The sequence below is a fragment of the Macrobrachium nipponense genome, chromosome 23 (genome assembly GCF_015104395.2).
Source record: "Macrobrachium nipponense isolate FS-2020 chromosome 23, ASM1510439v2, whole genome shotgun sequence".
NCBI classification, from domain to species: Eukaryota; Metazoa; Arthropoda; class Malacostraca; order Decapoda; family Palaemonidae; genus Macrobrachium; species Macrobrachium nipponense.
The window spans coordinates 74661467-74676466 of NC_061090.1; positions in this window are offsets into that span (position 1 = coordinate 74661467).

Sequence of the window (15000 nt, forward strand, 5' to 3'; positions counted from 1 at the left end):
ATTTCTTGGTAATAAGTTGTATATGCCTCCTTGTTTTTTTCAAAATGTATTGTTTTCTGGATGAATCATCTGTTGAACACGTGCATGATCCTCCTGCCCTCAGGCGTTTCCTTGTTTCTGAAGAGTGAAATCGACCTTATTGCTAATCTTGTAATGTCAGTTTGGATATTAAGCCTACTTTGACTATATTTTTCCTCTGTATAATCACTTGTGCCTGAGTAAAGGGTCGCACTAGACCGAAAGTTCTTGGCTATCTCGCTTTTCATTTTTTCTTCATGGCAACAACCTTTATGTATATATATATATACTATACATATATATATATATAAATATAGTCTATAAAAATGCCAAGATATTGGTAGGCAATTAATAAGAAAAGTTACAGAAAAAGCGGTATTTATACCAAGAGATCCATCTACAATTAAGCCATTTTAGGTCGCACCAACTGATAATTCCTCTTTAACCCTTTCCGGTCCAGACGAGCCGAACCTTTTGTTTACGCTCCGGTCTTGGTTATTTACTCATCGGTAAACAGTTGAAGAGTTAGAAGCATTGAAAGTTTCCATAAAATGCTTTCTAATTTTACCCTTGTATTTTTTATAATCACTAAAGTAGTACCATTGGAAAGCTGAGAGTTTATTCTAGCATATATCAAAAGTTCCTAGAAATAAGATAACAACTACTACCGTTTTAGAAGTGATGAAATAGGAGCAAAAAATTATTTTTAGCATTTTTCATTCACGTACTCTGTCTTCAAAGATCAAAAAATACATTTTCTGGTTAATCATATGTAATAGATTTTATGTACGTAGGTAGACCATTCCTTACTTACAGTGATGGTAAATATATCCGTCGACATAGATTGTTATTTTCTCAATGGTAAGGCTATTAACAGAAGCAACCATCAAGCACTTCATGGGTGTTTAGTTTATAGCCAGCGTTGGCAGCACTGATGGCTGGGTAGGTTCATCATCTTCTGAAGTCTTGACCTTCTGTCTCGACGCTCATTGTTGGCTTGGTTGATATATACACCTAGTATCATGTACACCAAGGTTATAGTTAGATCCTGTCATGTGGTACATTCATGCTTTATTCTGGTGCTGTCTATCAATCAGTTCTTGTAATACTGGTTTCTTGTCGCGTTTATCTGACTTTTTCATATTTTCTCACTTCTTCATTCAGTCTTTTGTGCAAAATTCTGGGTAATGAAAAGTAATTTGTGTGTGGTCATAATCAACATTGGTATTCATGTCCATGGCTTTCACCACCCCAAGTCATAGAAGCATAATAGACATTTGTCACAGCATGTTTATTCAGAAGACTAGAGTAATATGCAATAGTAAAACAGTATAGAATTTATGGTGATTACAAGCTCCATAGCTGTATATTATATATATGCAACTGTAATTATAACATGAGCCTTCGTATGTTTTCAAATATACTTAAATATAAAATTAAATATTAAGCAAAAAAAACGAAAAGTCAATCTTAAAATGAACAATCAGTAGTGATAGAGTAATTTAAAAGTTGATTTATTATGGATAGTTGCCTGACAAGTGTACTTGCCTTTTATGACTATCGATTTCTTATTAATATCTCAACGGTCTCCGGTCAGTGTAGTTTATATCGTCGTTCAGTATTTGGTGCTCTTTTAACATCATACCATATAAGCAAGACATAGAACAGTGTTCTGTTTTTAACAATGAATAACTAATTAAAAGAAGACAGAATACTTAATTTTTCAAGGAATATTCAATCCACGATGCAATGTCTTTATTTTATGTGAAAGTATATATATATATATATATATATATATATATATATATATATATATATATATATAAAGTTACAGATACAAATTAAAACTGAAACACTGAAGAGGCAAAGTACTTCGTCTTTTGGTAATAAGGCGAAAATACTTAGCATCTCTAGTGCTTCAATTTTACTTCGTGGCTGTAACTTTATTAGCATAATCATCACGTTTTTCATTTTTCGTGATTTAAAATCAAACATGTATATTTATATTTCTATTTATATATGAAGGTAAAACACAATTTGAACGTTACAACCATATACTTCTAGCACTTCCTTATGTGCCTCCGTTTATTGGTGAAATATGGACAGATTATGTCTTATAACAGTATATATACAAAGTGGAAGTAGGGGTGGCAGTAAGTCTCCGTTGGTATGCATACTATCAGAGACTTTCCGCCACACCTACTTATGCTTTGTTGTATGGTACTATTGTAACACATTATCTGTCCATATTTTTCCAGTGAACAGGGGCACAGAAGTGAGCGCTCGAAGTATGTGGTTGCAACGATCATATTGTGTTTTATGGGCCTTTCAGCTTCATATTAGACTGTTGTATTACAGTAAAAAGACACACACGCATACATAAGGCCTTTTCTGGCACCATTTAATATTCTCCATATTTGTTGGTTCTATGATCCGCGCCCGTGAGCCGACGAATTTCTTGTCGACTAAAAAATTCCCCTTCGGTTAACATATATGAAAATATATCGATTCCGAGGCAGAGCAAATTACATATTACAGGACATTTGTAGCTCGATGAATGCATACATATATATATATATATATATATATATATATATATATATATATATATATATATATATATATATATTGTTACGGACACCCGAGGTCCACTACAGGTCCGTTAATATAATAAACAAAAAAGAATTCAACACCAGCAGTTGAAACTTGGGATACGAATAGAGAAAGAAAAACCAAACAGAACCAAAAGTTTATTTACAAGCTTACTAACACATATAAATGCAGAATGGTGTCTCCTATTTACATAACAAAAGTAAAATCTTACAGTATATGAACTGGGGAAATAGTGCGGTAATGAAATACTTGCTGGCCAGTTTTGCAGCTGTCGAAAATCAGTGCTCAAAGTGACGACTTCACAAAAGGAGACAGCAAGCCTTCAGATGGTTTCTTGACTTCGTATTGCAGAAAGCAGTCTATTCTCGACACTCGAAGGGCAGTTTACCCCTCAAAACCACTTGTAGGACGTTTCTTGCATGAATGGTTGCTCAACGTCGGGATCTCTCTCCATTCCCGACCTTGGACGACTTAACTTCTCTCTCTCTCCGACTATGGATGACTTAACTCATTTCCGTTCATGCTATCTCTCTTGTGTGTCCTCTTCCTTTCTTACCCTTCATCTCTACCTTCTTCTCTTATCTCTCTCTGATGATCTCTCTGATGATCTGATCTCTTCTACTCCTCAGTCATATATTATATATATATATATATATATATATATATATATATATATATATATATATATATATATATGGATATATATATATATATATATATATATATATATATATATATATATATATAAATACAGCAATCTGGGGGCGGGGTTGTTAAAAGGCGGAGCCTACCAGCGAAACGCCACAGACTCCCGAGTCGACAGGAACTCTTTAGAAGGATCTCAACGAAATTTTGCTCATAATACACATCGTTTCCTAATGACGCGACGGCGCGTGCAGAATTCTAATAACACCACCTGGGAGATTCTTGAACAATCATGAGAATAGGAGCCTCCAAGACGTTCGCGAATGCCTCCTTGCTGCAGACCTTCTCGAAGAAGATGGATTTTCCTTTCCTTTAATATATTATTCCTTGCTATAAAGCGAATACCATGACAACATATATATATACATACATACATATATATATATATATATATATATATATATATATAGACATATATATATATATATATATATATATATATAGATATATATAGATATATATATATATAAATATATATATATATATATATATATGCGGAAGCTAGGGTACTATGTCGTACCTCTAAGTAAATGGGGATACATTCCACAATGATGTAAAATCCCTCTGTTTTTTAAAATATACATTTCTTGTACAGGAGCTTATAGTAGCTTTCGACCATCAACTGTGGTCTTGTTCACTAACATGTGATATATCACCTCAAGGAACGGACATGTAGGAGCACAAACATACTTTACAACATTTGAAAAAACAATAAAGATTAAGTAGCAAGCTAGTTAACTATTATTATGAATGATCAGGCAGTTGAGCCCTCGTCCTTTCCAGAATTCGTCTTGATCTTTGTGGGGGAATGTTTCTGTTCTCAACTGCTTGTTCTATGCTGGTTTGATGGTTTGTTGGAGAAATGACCTGAGTGGAGTAAACAGGAGAGGAAGCAGCATCATCATTGGCACATATATTCCTAAGTTTTCTACTTATCTCTTCACAAACAGCTGTATTATCTGCAATTCCAGTATTTCCTGTAAAGGTCTCGCTGTAGAAAATTAACGCCCCTTCTATTACCCGTCTCAAAGTACTGTCGTTACATGCAAAACAATCCTTTGTACCTTTAAAATTTATTGTGTGGTTTTTCTTCCATGTATGTTTCGCAATTGCACTGAATGAACTTCCCCTTCTGCAAGCAACATCGTGTTCTTCCCTTCTCTTATCAATAGAACGCCCGCTTTCTCCCACGTAGCATTCATTGCAGTCACTACAAGGTATTACATTCTCCTTATTTCCCGGATTATTTTTAATGAGTTTCTTCTTGATTGTACTATTGTACTGAAAAACTATGTTGAAGCCGTTCTTTTTTCCATTAAGCTGCCTAGAAAATTTATTATGCTCTTTATTTTATGGAAAAGCAAGAGATGCCTTAAAATCTACATTTTCAGTTATATCATACGGGGCATAAAACATTGATCTAGCTTTAGATAGAGACTGTAGTATAAAAAACTTTGGGTATCACAGTTTAGAAAAACTATATACCAAGAAATCTAATTCTCCGCCAATGTACTGGGGATCACATATTCGGTATGCTCGAAAATCAAAGTGGTTAAAATAGTGTGCTTTACTTTAGATTCATGATATGAGAAGTAATGAATATAAGTGTCTGTGTGGGTGTTCTTCCTATACACGCTGAATTTAAAGTCACTACTTTCTGTGTCTCCATGAACTACCATGTCCAGGAAGGATAGCCAATTTTCATAGTTTTGAGAACGTAGATCATTTACCATAACATAAAACTTCGCACAAAGGAATGCTATCCATTCCGACCTGTATCTATGCCTAAAGATACGTCCAAGCATATAAACTCACCCACCAACATACATACTAGATTGCGTGCGCACCCCCACACACGCACACATAATAACGAGATGGTCATTATCTCGTTATCATTTTGGTAACGACAGGCCAGAGCGGCAGACAACTGGTAATTGGTAATACTTTCTCTCTCTCTCTCTCTCTCCCTCTCTCTCTCTCTCCTCTCTCTCTCTCTCTCTCCTTTTCTCTTCATTATCTAGGTCATCAAATCAGAGTCGTGGAATTACAAAAATGCATTTATTTGAAAGCAAAGTATTACTGAATAAACTCAGATTCTTAAACAGAATGATTAAATGAATGTTAACTCAAAGTCCAAATAACTCAAATAACCCTCGGTAATTAATCTAACACCAACATTAGTTTAGCCATAACAGATAGGCTCAGTGAACACAGCAATTAGTCAATACACCATTTCTCCAATGAACAATCCCCACTCTTCTTCAGAAAATAGTTCCCCTCTTCCAGAACATTTCCCCTCTTCAAGAAACACCTGTTAGAAGACAGGAGAACACTCTGGTAAGCACAAGATCCTAATCAAAGATCATATAAACAGAACATCTCTGAAATAAATATTCAAATACAATCCAGCCACACTTTGGCCAAAATAGACATAATAACACTCACCCATTGCAGCACAGTTGCACTGACACTAATCAACAAATACTTTGGCAGAAGTCATCCTGGCATTGCCTTCTCTCTGTGATAGTCTACCCCTCATGATAAGCCTGCATTCATTATGTAGGGGGAAAAGGCTCACACACATATGTACAAACCCACACTCAATGTTCAGAATGTTCACGCCCCGAAACTGCTTAAGGCCAGTTTCAAAGTCACCTCTACATCAAGTTCTCATGGCGACAGGACGAAGGCACTGATTTGCTTAAGACAGCAGTCTTCATCATACCACCTCAAAAAAAACATGTGTAAGCATTCCTACCTAAGCTGTCGCTCAGACACTCAGTATCTAAGGAAGTTAAATTGCTGATTCTCTACATTCTAAGAAACGTCACAGCATATCACATTACATATCATTTAAAATATCTCATAGCAAATCCCCCTCTTTACATTACACACACACACACACACACACACACACACACACAACCACACACACACATATATATATATATATATATATATATATATATATATATATATATATATATATATATTGTGTTGAGCATAGCATAAAGAAGAAACCTGCAAATAAATAGTTCATGGGTTGTGAACTATATTTATCGATAACTGCATAGAGTCCGGAAGACTCAAGATTAAGAGGAAAATGACAGCAATATTCTTGGGAATAGTGATGCAGTTTAGGAATCGGGAACTCCTTGTGGTCAAAATTAACCAGTACAATCCCATCTGGAATTTTAATGTTTCGATTTTCTGGACCTCTCTTTACACATCTCCCAGGCTTAATTGTAGGTAAAATAAATTAACCAAATTTAATACTGAACAGTACATGTATTTATAGTCATATTTGTACATCTGTAAATCACACACACAAATGCCATATAGTTCTCACGTCAGTGGAGGCATTAGAGGAGAGACAATACCAGGGCCGTGATCCACTCGCCAAAGTAGCTATCGGGGCAGGTCATGAACGCCAGAGCATTAACATAAGTGGAAGACGATGCTGAACGAAAATCAGAAATACTCTGTCTTACCTGGCATCAGCCTCCCTACAAATCATCTCGCGAGCTAGCAAGCTCCCAGGTCCACAGAAGAAAGCAGCTGGAAGGAAACGCAGAAGCAGCAGGTAAATTTACATCAGTGCCAGAAGAAAGCGACAGCACCAATTCCATGGGAATTCCTCCTCATCAGGGATAAGCAGGAAACGCTCAAGTCGCAGGTGACAGGAGCACCTGTGAGCCTCGTATAAAGTACCCAAGTCGAGGCAGGAAACACTCAAATCGCTTGTGGCAGGAGGACCTGCAAACAATAGTCTAAGGCGAAGATCTGTAACTCATAGTCCAAAATAAACTGCCAAACAAACGTCATCCAAAAACCAAATTAGCCAGCTGCTAAGAAACAGTGTAACAGGGGAGTGCTATAACCCGAACTGACTCGGTCCAGAGCACCAACGTGCAGACATCACCAAGGAGACGTTCATAAACACTCGTAAAAAAACAGAAAAAGATAATACAAACAAACGGGAGGAGGCGCCTAATCACACTCAGTAATATTATGCTAAGCACTTGAAATGACAAGAGAATAACCACTAAACTTCAAAATATTGTAAACAAATACACAAAACAATGGCTCTCTTGCCACAAAATGACTTAAAAAGTAGTTAATAAACCTAGGAAAACAAGGCTTATCTAAAAATTTACATAAGGCAAATAAAAATGTAAGCTTTCCTAATAGGACAGTATATCGAGTTCTTACAACTATATGCACAGTTTTGGGGTGAGCTTCTGGGAGAAGCCCTTGGTACCTAGTATAGAAGGTTCTAGGACATTTGCGCACTGGACATTTGTGTCCCGGACATTTGCATCCCTGGACATTTGCATCCCTGGACATTTGTGTCCCTGGACATTTGCATCCCTGGACATTTGCATCCTTGCACATTTGCATCCCTGCACATTTGCATCCCTGGACATTTGCATCTTTGCACATTTGCATCCCTGCACATTTGTGTCCCTGGACATTTGTGTCCCTGGACATTCGCGTCCCTAATAAAATGCATCTTTTTTTACATATGAAAAAATTCACTTTTTTCATGTTTTCATTCACTTTTTCAGTATGCATTTTATTTTCAAGAAAATACTTTTCAACAGTTGCACATCAACGCATTTAACAGCTCTACACTTATTTTTTTCAATAGTATACTTTCAAACTATAGTTTGTTATAGTTAATTAAACACTAATACATTTCACAGCTATAGACAAGCAAATAGGTAGCTATCATAGTTGTACACAAACACATTTAGTAGCTCTAGACAAGCAAATAGATAGTTACCATAACTGTACACAAACACATTTAGTAGCTCTATACAATCATAAAGTAGTTACCATAACTGTACACAAACACATTTAGTAGCTCTATACAATCATAAAGTAGTTACCATAACTGTACATAAACACATTTAGTAGCTCTAGCCAAGCAAATAGGTAGTAACTATGAAATTTAACAAAAGGTATATTCTTTTTGAAACTAAACAGAAAATTAAGCCAGAAAATTTAGTTACTCGAGCAGTACGAACTGCAAACATCTACAGCCTAAATTTTATCATTCACAGATTTATGCAAGGTCCAGGGCTAAGTTTAGAAAATCTAACACTTGTGGAAAAATATTCGTTGACGAGGAAAGTTACCTTTTGATGTATTTTTGAACCTACAATGCTTCTTAAATTGTGAAAAAGTAAACTTGTAAATTATAACTCTTTTCCTATATTCCTTTTCTAAAGATGTATCGTTACCTACACATTTCTTTTAGAGTTATTAACCCTGGACAGGTTTCTGTATTTTGGTACCCGGGTGCCACAAAAATTTGTGAAAATTCAAAAACTGCAGCTATGCTGTACATTTTAATTTATAAAATCAATTTCACCATTGCCGAACACTACTGAGAAGATAAATCATACCCATCTACAAATTAAATATTTATCACAAATATATAAAAAAAAATAAGTATATACAAAAAAATAATTTACGAAAATATTTGTAAAAATGCAAAATACAATATATAAACACAAAAATTGAGGGAATCCTTCCTAAACCTATTATTTACAATTATGTAAAAAGATCTGCACTAAATGTCATTCTCCCTCTCTCTGTCTGTTTGTCTCTCTCTCTCACTCTCTCTCTCTCTCTCTACAATGTGTCATGATTTATTGACAAAAGCTCATGTAATCTGTCAGCAGAAAATGCACAGACCCACTACTTCCCACCCCCTCTTGTGTCGTTATCATTTCAAGGTCATCACACTTTGTTACGCAAACTTGAGGTTTTTGCCATAGAGGTGTCATGACTTTATAATTCCATTAGAAGTAAGTTTATGACATCCATGGCTAGAGAATACCGCCTGCTGGCCATTGTTAATGAAAAATCCAAAAAACAAAAAAACAAAAAATGCAAAAACTGAGAAATTGGCATTCGAAGGAAACTGGACCAAATGGCAATATAAGGCATCTCAGCCACAACCAATGGCATGCATAATGTACACACATCATCTAACTATAGCTTCCAACAATATAAAACTCTCTCAGAGTGAACAGTGTTAGACAGAAAGTCACTACTTGATAACTTTGCCTTTATATCTCACACATGTTCAAAACAAACTATTACTCAGAAAAGGGGAAAGGACAAAGGTCAGGCAAACGCAGGTTTTGACATGATTGTAGTGTGTGTTCTGCCATCCTCTTACAGGTCAATCACGGCCAGATTCGAGATAGATGATGATTTATAGGAAAAAACATGTTTTTTGAAACACTCCTCAGGTCGTGCTCAACCCAGCAAACTTATCATGTTTTTTTTTTTTTTTTTTTTTTTGCATACTATAAGGATTGATAATCAACTATTTAAAAAAAGTACTTCCATAAATGTTCAGGGACACAAATGTCCTGTGACACAAATTTCCAGCAACACAAATGTCCAGGGATGCAATTGTCTAGTGTGCAAATGCAAATGTCCAGTGCACAATTATTCCTGCCACCATATGAAAGACAGATGGCTTCTCCCAGAAGCCCCATGACTGGTAAGGATTAATCCTCTTAAGTGTTGGTTGAAGGGAGTTTTTATTTATGACATCTGAATCCCAGGCGCCCTCTGAGATGTTCATTCCAGTTCATACTGTAGTTATGGTAATTTATATAGTTGAAAATAGCTGAGTTCTGTTGTCCATACCTAACTGACCTTTTATGCTATATTAATCTCTGGGGAAGTGATTTTCCTGTAAAACCAGTGTAAGATTGGTCACAGATGAGCCATGGGATTTTGTATACTCCTGAGTCTTTGTGGATTGTCTTTTGTTGGACATTAATCAGGGATTTGGCTAAGGTATTTGGGTAGATACAGGCAAAAGGGTTAGATTTTCCAAGAGTCTGGGTCACTGTCTTAATCCTGTCCAGGTGTGGAATTTTTATTTTATTGTTGGGTGTCACTCTGGTCTTGCCTTGAGAAGTCGGTAGAAAATTACGTTTACTTTATGAATCACTTTCTCAATTATATGGTCAAGATACCTTAAAGACGAAAGCTGCTTATGGATTAGTTCAAATTCTTTTTCCCGAAAATCTCGGAAAAAATATGTAAGGCTCTTAAGAATAGGTTGCTGGCTACGCCTATCTTGATCGGAATGTCATGATAGATAAAGGAGTGAATGTATGAAAGTGAGAACATTGGTTTTCTGTATATGGTAAATTTGTATTATGTCGTGTCTCTTATTATTAAAACACCAAGAAAAGGAATCTTGTTGTCTGTGTCCCATTCAACTTTAAATTTGATGCTGGGCACTAATTTGTTTAATTTTGAAAGTAATCCATTGAAATTGCCCCATCTATTATCACAAAATGTTAGAATGTCCTCTACATATCTCATCCACAGCATGTTTTTTTCTGTTTTATTGCATTTAATACCGTAGTTTCAAAGTATTCCATGTATAGATTGCCTAAAACAGGACTTAAAGGACTACCCATACTACACCCGAATATTTGCTTGTAGAATCACTCCCAAAATTAATATACATTACTGGATACACATAATTCAACTAGCTTTATTATTTTATCAAGTGCCAATGGGAAATTATCTAAATAGGGAGCCAATTTTTTCCTCAAGAACTGTACAACGTACTATACTGGTACTTTTGTGAATAGGGAAAACTCATCAAGGCTTACAAGTTTTATGTTGTGAAGTGATATATGTGCTTCTCTGAAGTTGAGACAAAAATCCTCCTAATGTTTAATGCGACTGGGAGAAAAAGTGCCTAAGAAAGGGGAAAGGAGGCCAGCTAACCATTTAGAAATTTTATAATTGAAAGCTCCAGAACATGAGATGATTGGCCAAATGGAAGATTGTCTTTTTGAGTTTTGGGAAGGCCATAAAAGTAAAATAGTTTTGAGTTAAATTTCTCCAGTACTTCAATGCTCTTTTTGTCTTAAGGGATAGGTCTTATGGGAATACCCTCTTTATGTATTTTTGGTAGACCATACATAATAGCGTAAGAACCTCCATTACTTATTTTTACACAATGCTAATCTGGCCCACCCGAATATAAAATTCACAATTGATTACGAGAAAGATAACAAACTTGCTTTTTTGGATATAGAAGTGTCTCGTAATAATTCAAGATTTTACATGATGATTTTCACAAAGAAGACGTTCTATAGTTTCTGTAATTTCAATTTTAAGATAAACTCTCTTTTTACTCTTTTCCATAGGGCTTTTTCCCTTTCTTCTGGATGGTCTGAATCCCACAATGAGGTCACCTTTTTAAAGAAATATTTTACTTATAACTGTTATCCCAGTAGTTTATTTTATAAATGCTTTCACAAATATATGAATATGAAATTTTTACCTAGTAATGCTATTCAGACTGTACCTAGGATGCCGTTCTATGCCAGTGTTCCATTTTTAATTAATTCAAAATTCTATGTCAAAATGCAACAGATTATTAGAACTTACTGTCCGGCCATAAAATGTCCGCTGATCCCAACAGACCCATTGACAATTGGATCAATGTTTAAATATAAAGACAAGTTAAACCCTCTCATGGCATCTAATATTGTCTATTTATATACTTGTCCTAGATGTGATTTAGGAAAATATATCGGAGCCTCAAGAAGACTTCTTAAGGTCCGAATAGATTGCCATAGGGGGGTGAGTTTCCGTACTGGAGTCAAATTATCATCTCCTGAATTTTCCAGCATCCGTGACCACACAAAGAAGTGCAGTCAATATTGAATATAAAACTTTAAGATCCTTTCAAAAGCGTCTTCTCCGCAGCAGCTAGCGGTCTTCCTTTCCTTCTACTGGAAATGGTACTTGCGCTTAGTTGGTGTTCTTTTGATATCTTTAAGTATTGTAATTGTATGTTTTTTAGATGAGTAATTATTTTAATTTTATTTTATTATTGTAATTTTTCAGCTTGAAAATGGGGCTGGTCCCTGAAACGTTCCATTAAATAAACGCCCATATGAAACAGATGTCTCCATTTAAACCCTTACCGCCATGTATCCCGTCTGAGGCTTCCTCTTCGGTTTATATATATATATATATATATATATATATATATATATATATATATATATATATATCTATATATATATATATATATGCATAGTTTATGAAATTGTGTCATTTCTATTGCTCACGGAAGCAGTTTGATGTTCAGTGCTGGAAAATATGTTTGCGCAAGTGTTAAGTGGCGACACACCAACACGCAGGCAATTAAGAGTCCATTAACCTGTATCAAAATTAAGTCGTTTAGTGACAAGCTGTGTAAAAGGATATGAGTCCACATTCTTCTTTGGAACCTTCTAGAAGGAATTTCTAGCCCTAACTGGTTTACAGGTGTGTACTGAGGCGTGTGAGTTCGCTTGTATGTACGTACCTGTGTGCCTCGAGCTTTGATCTTTTGTGGAATGATATTTTATTCTGCTTTGGGCTTCGACATACCCAGGACCTTTTGAAGATATACATTGCATGCCCCATTGATTGCAATATTTTATTTTGTACCGTTTTTTTTTTTTTGCTCTCATTTATTTTGATGATGTAAAACATGATTTGGCCAGGACTAATAGGAAATATTTATTTGTAGACGTTTCACAGCTTTGGACATGAATGACACATGCATGCTATTTAGTACAATTATGGGCACATGTGTGAACTTGGTAGAATTTGGTTGTTGTGAGAATAGATAGCCAATTAATGAAGACTAGTAAAGTTGACTTAAAAATGATGAAACTTTGTAGTGAGAGTATAAATACGGGAGATATGGTCGAAGAGTTTAAATGGTGCAATGTTTCTGGGAAGCAATTTAGTTGCATGTATTCTTAATAATTTTCTTTATTGTGACTGGTTACTATTAGTTTAACGTAAAATTATTGTCTTTTGTCGGTTTAAATCAGCCTTGTTTACTTTTAAGTTAACTTTTTGCTGAGTACACTCTAAAAAATTAAGGGTATAATAGGGGTAGAAAAAGGGTATTTCTAGTGGTTAAAATAGCATACCCCATCGGGGTATATAAGAACTATAGTATACCCTTTACAATATACCCTATCATGGGAATAACATATACTTGTGATACCCTTACTTAGGGGTGTATCGTAGGTAAAGAATACCCTCATTGCAGGGTATTCTATACTATATATACACCCGTGTATATAAATTATATGATTTATATATTAATTAATAACACTCTTAGGTGTAGTTATAGCTTACAGTATATAAAATCATAAGGTTAATTATTTTAAAAGTTTGGTTTCTCAATGTATGGTGAGTGAGGGGAGGAATGTGATCTAGCTACCGCTGTGCTGCGCGTAAGCGAGACGCAGCAATAGTGGTCCTTGGGCAGTAGGTACGTTACATTTTGAAATATTGGCGCCACACTGTCTGGGACACACTGGCAGTGATGTCTCTTTGGAGAATTAAGGTTTTTATAATATTTCACTTGGAAAAGTTCGTTCCTATATGTCGAAATCAACACTTAAGTTTCACTGAAAAAATGCTGTCCCAGAATTCTCTAAAACTTCCATATATTGCTCAATAACCACACCTCACCCCCACCAACCACACCTCACTTCCACCACACACACGTATCACTGCTAGACTGAAATGTTGAGTGAGTCACTTGAGTGGTTGAGTCTTGAGAGCAGTGACAATAGCAGCAAATGCATAAGAGACGACATACTATAGTAATGCGTATGTCTATGAAATATATCTATACTGTATATATATATATTATATCTATATATATATATATATATATATATATATATATATATATATATATATATATATATATATTATATATATATATATATATATATATATATATAATATATATATATATATATACAGTATAGATATATTTCACAGACATACGCATTACAATAGTATGCTGTCTCTTATGCATTTGCTGCTATTGTCACTGCTCTCAAGACTCAACCACTCAAGTGACTCACTCAACATTTCAGTCTAGCAGTGATACGTGTGTGTGGTGGAAGTGAGGTGGTGGTGGTGGGGGGTGAGGTGTGGTTATTGAGCAATATATGGAAGTTTTAGAGAATTCGGGGACAGCATTTTTTCAGTGAAACTTAAGTGTTGATTTCAACATATAGGAACGAACTTTTCCAAGTGAAATATTATGAAAACCTTAATTTATATTTATATATATATATATATATATATATAATATATATATAAATATACTATATATATATATAAAGGTTTTTTTTGCCACCAAAGAAAAAAATGAAAAGCGAGATAGCCGAGTACTTTCGGTCCTATTCGGACCCTTTACTGAGGGTCCGAATAGGACTAAGAAATTACTCGGCTATCTCGCTTTTTCATTTTTTCCTTCGTGTCAAAAAAAACTTTTATTTATACATAGCATCACGTTTTATATACTTCGTGATCAAGTTATTCATATATATATATATATATATATAGATATATGGATATATATAACTGCGATTGTGTAATCAAGTGAGTCTTTGCAATAATGTAATTGCCAAGAACTACATTTGCAGCATACCAACTTGCTGCAAAATTATCAATAACTAAAAACTATTATATTATTAGTAACTTTTTTGTTGCGTTACGCTATCAGTGTAACAATATGGTTATTTGATAAAGAGTAAAAGTTCATTTCATGACATAATCAGATATACTTTCGAAGCC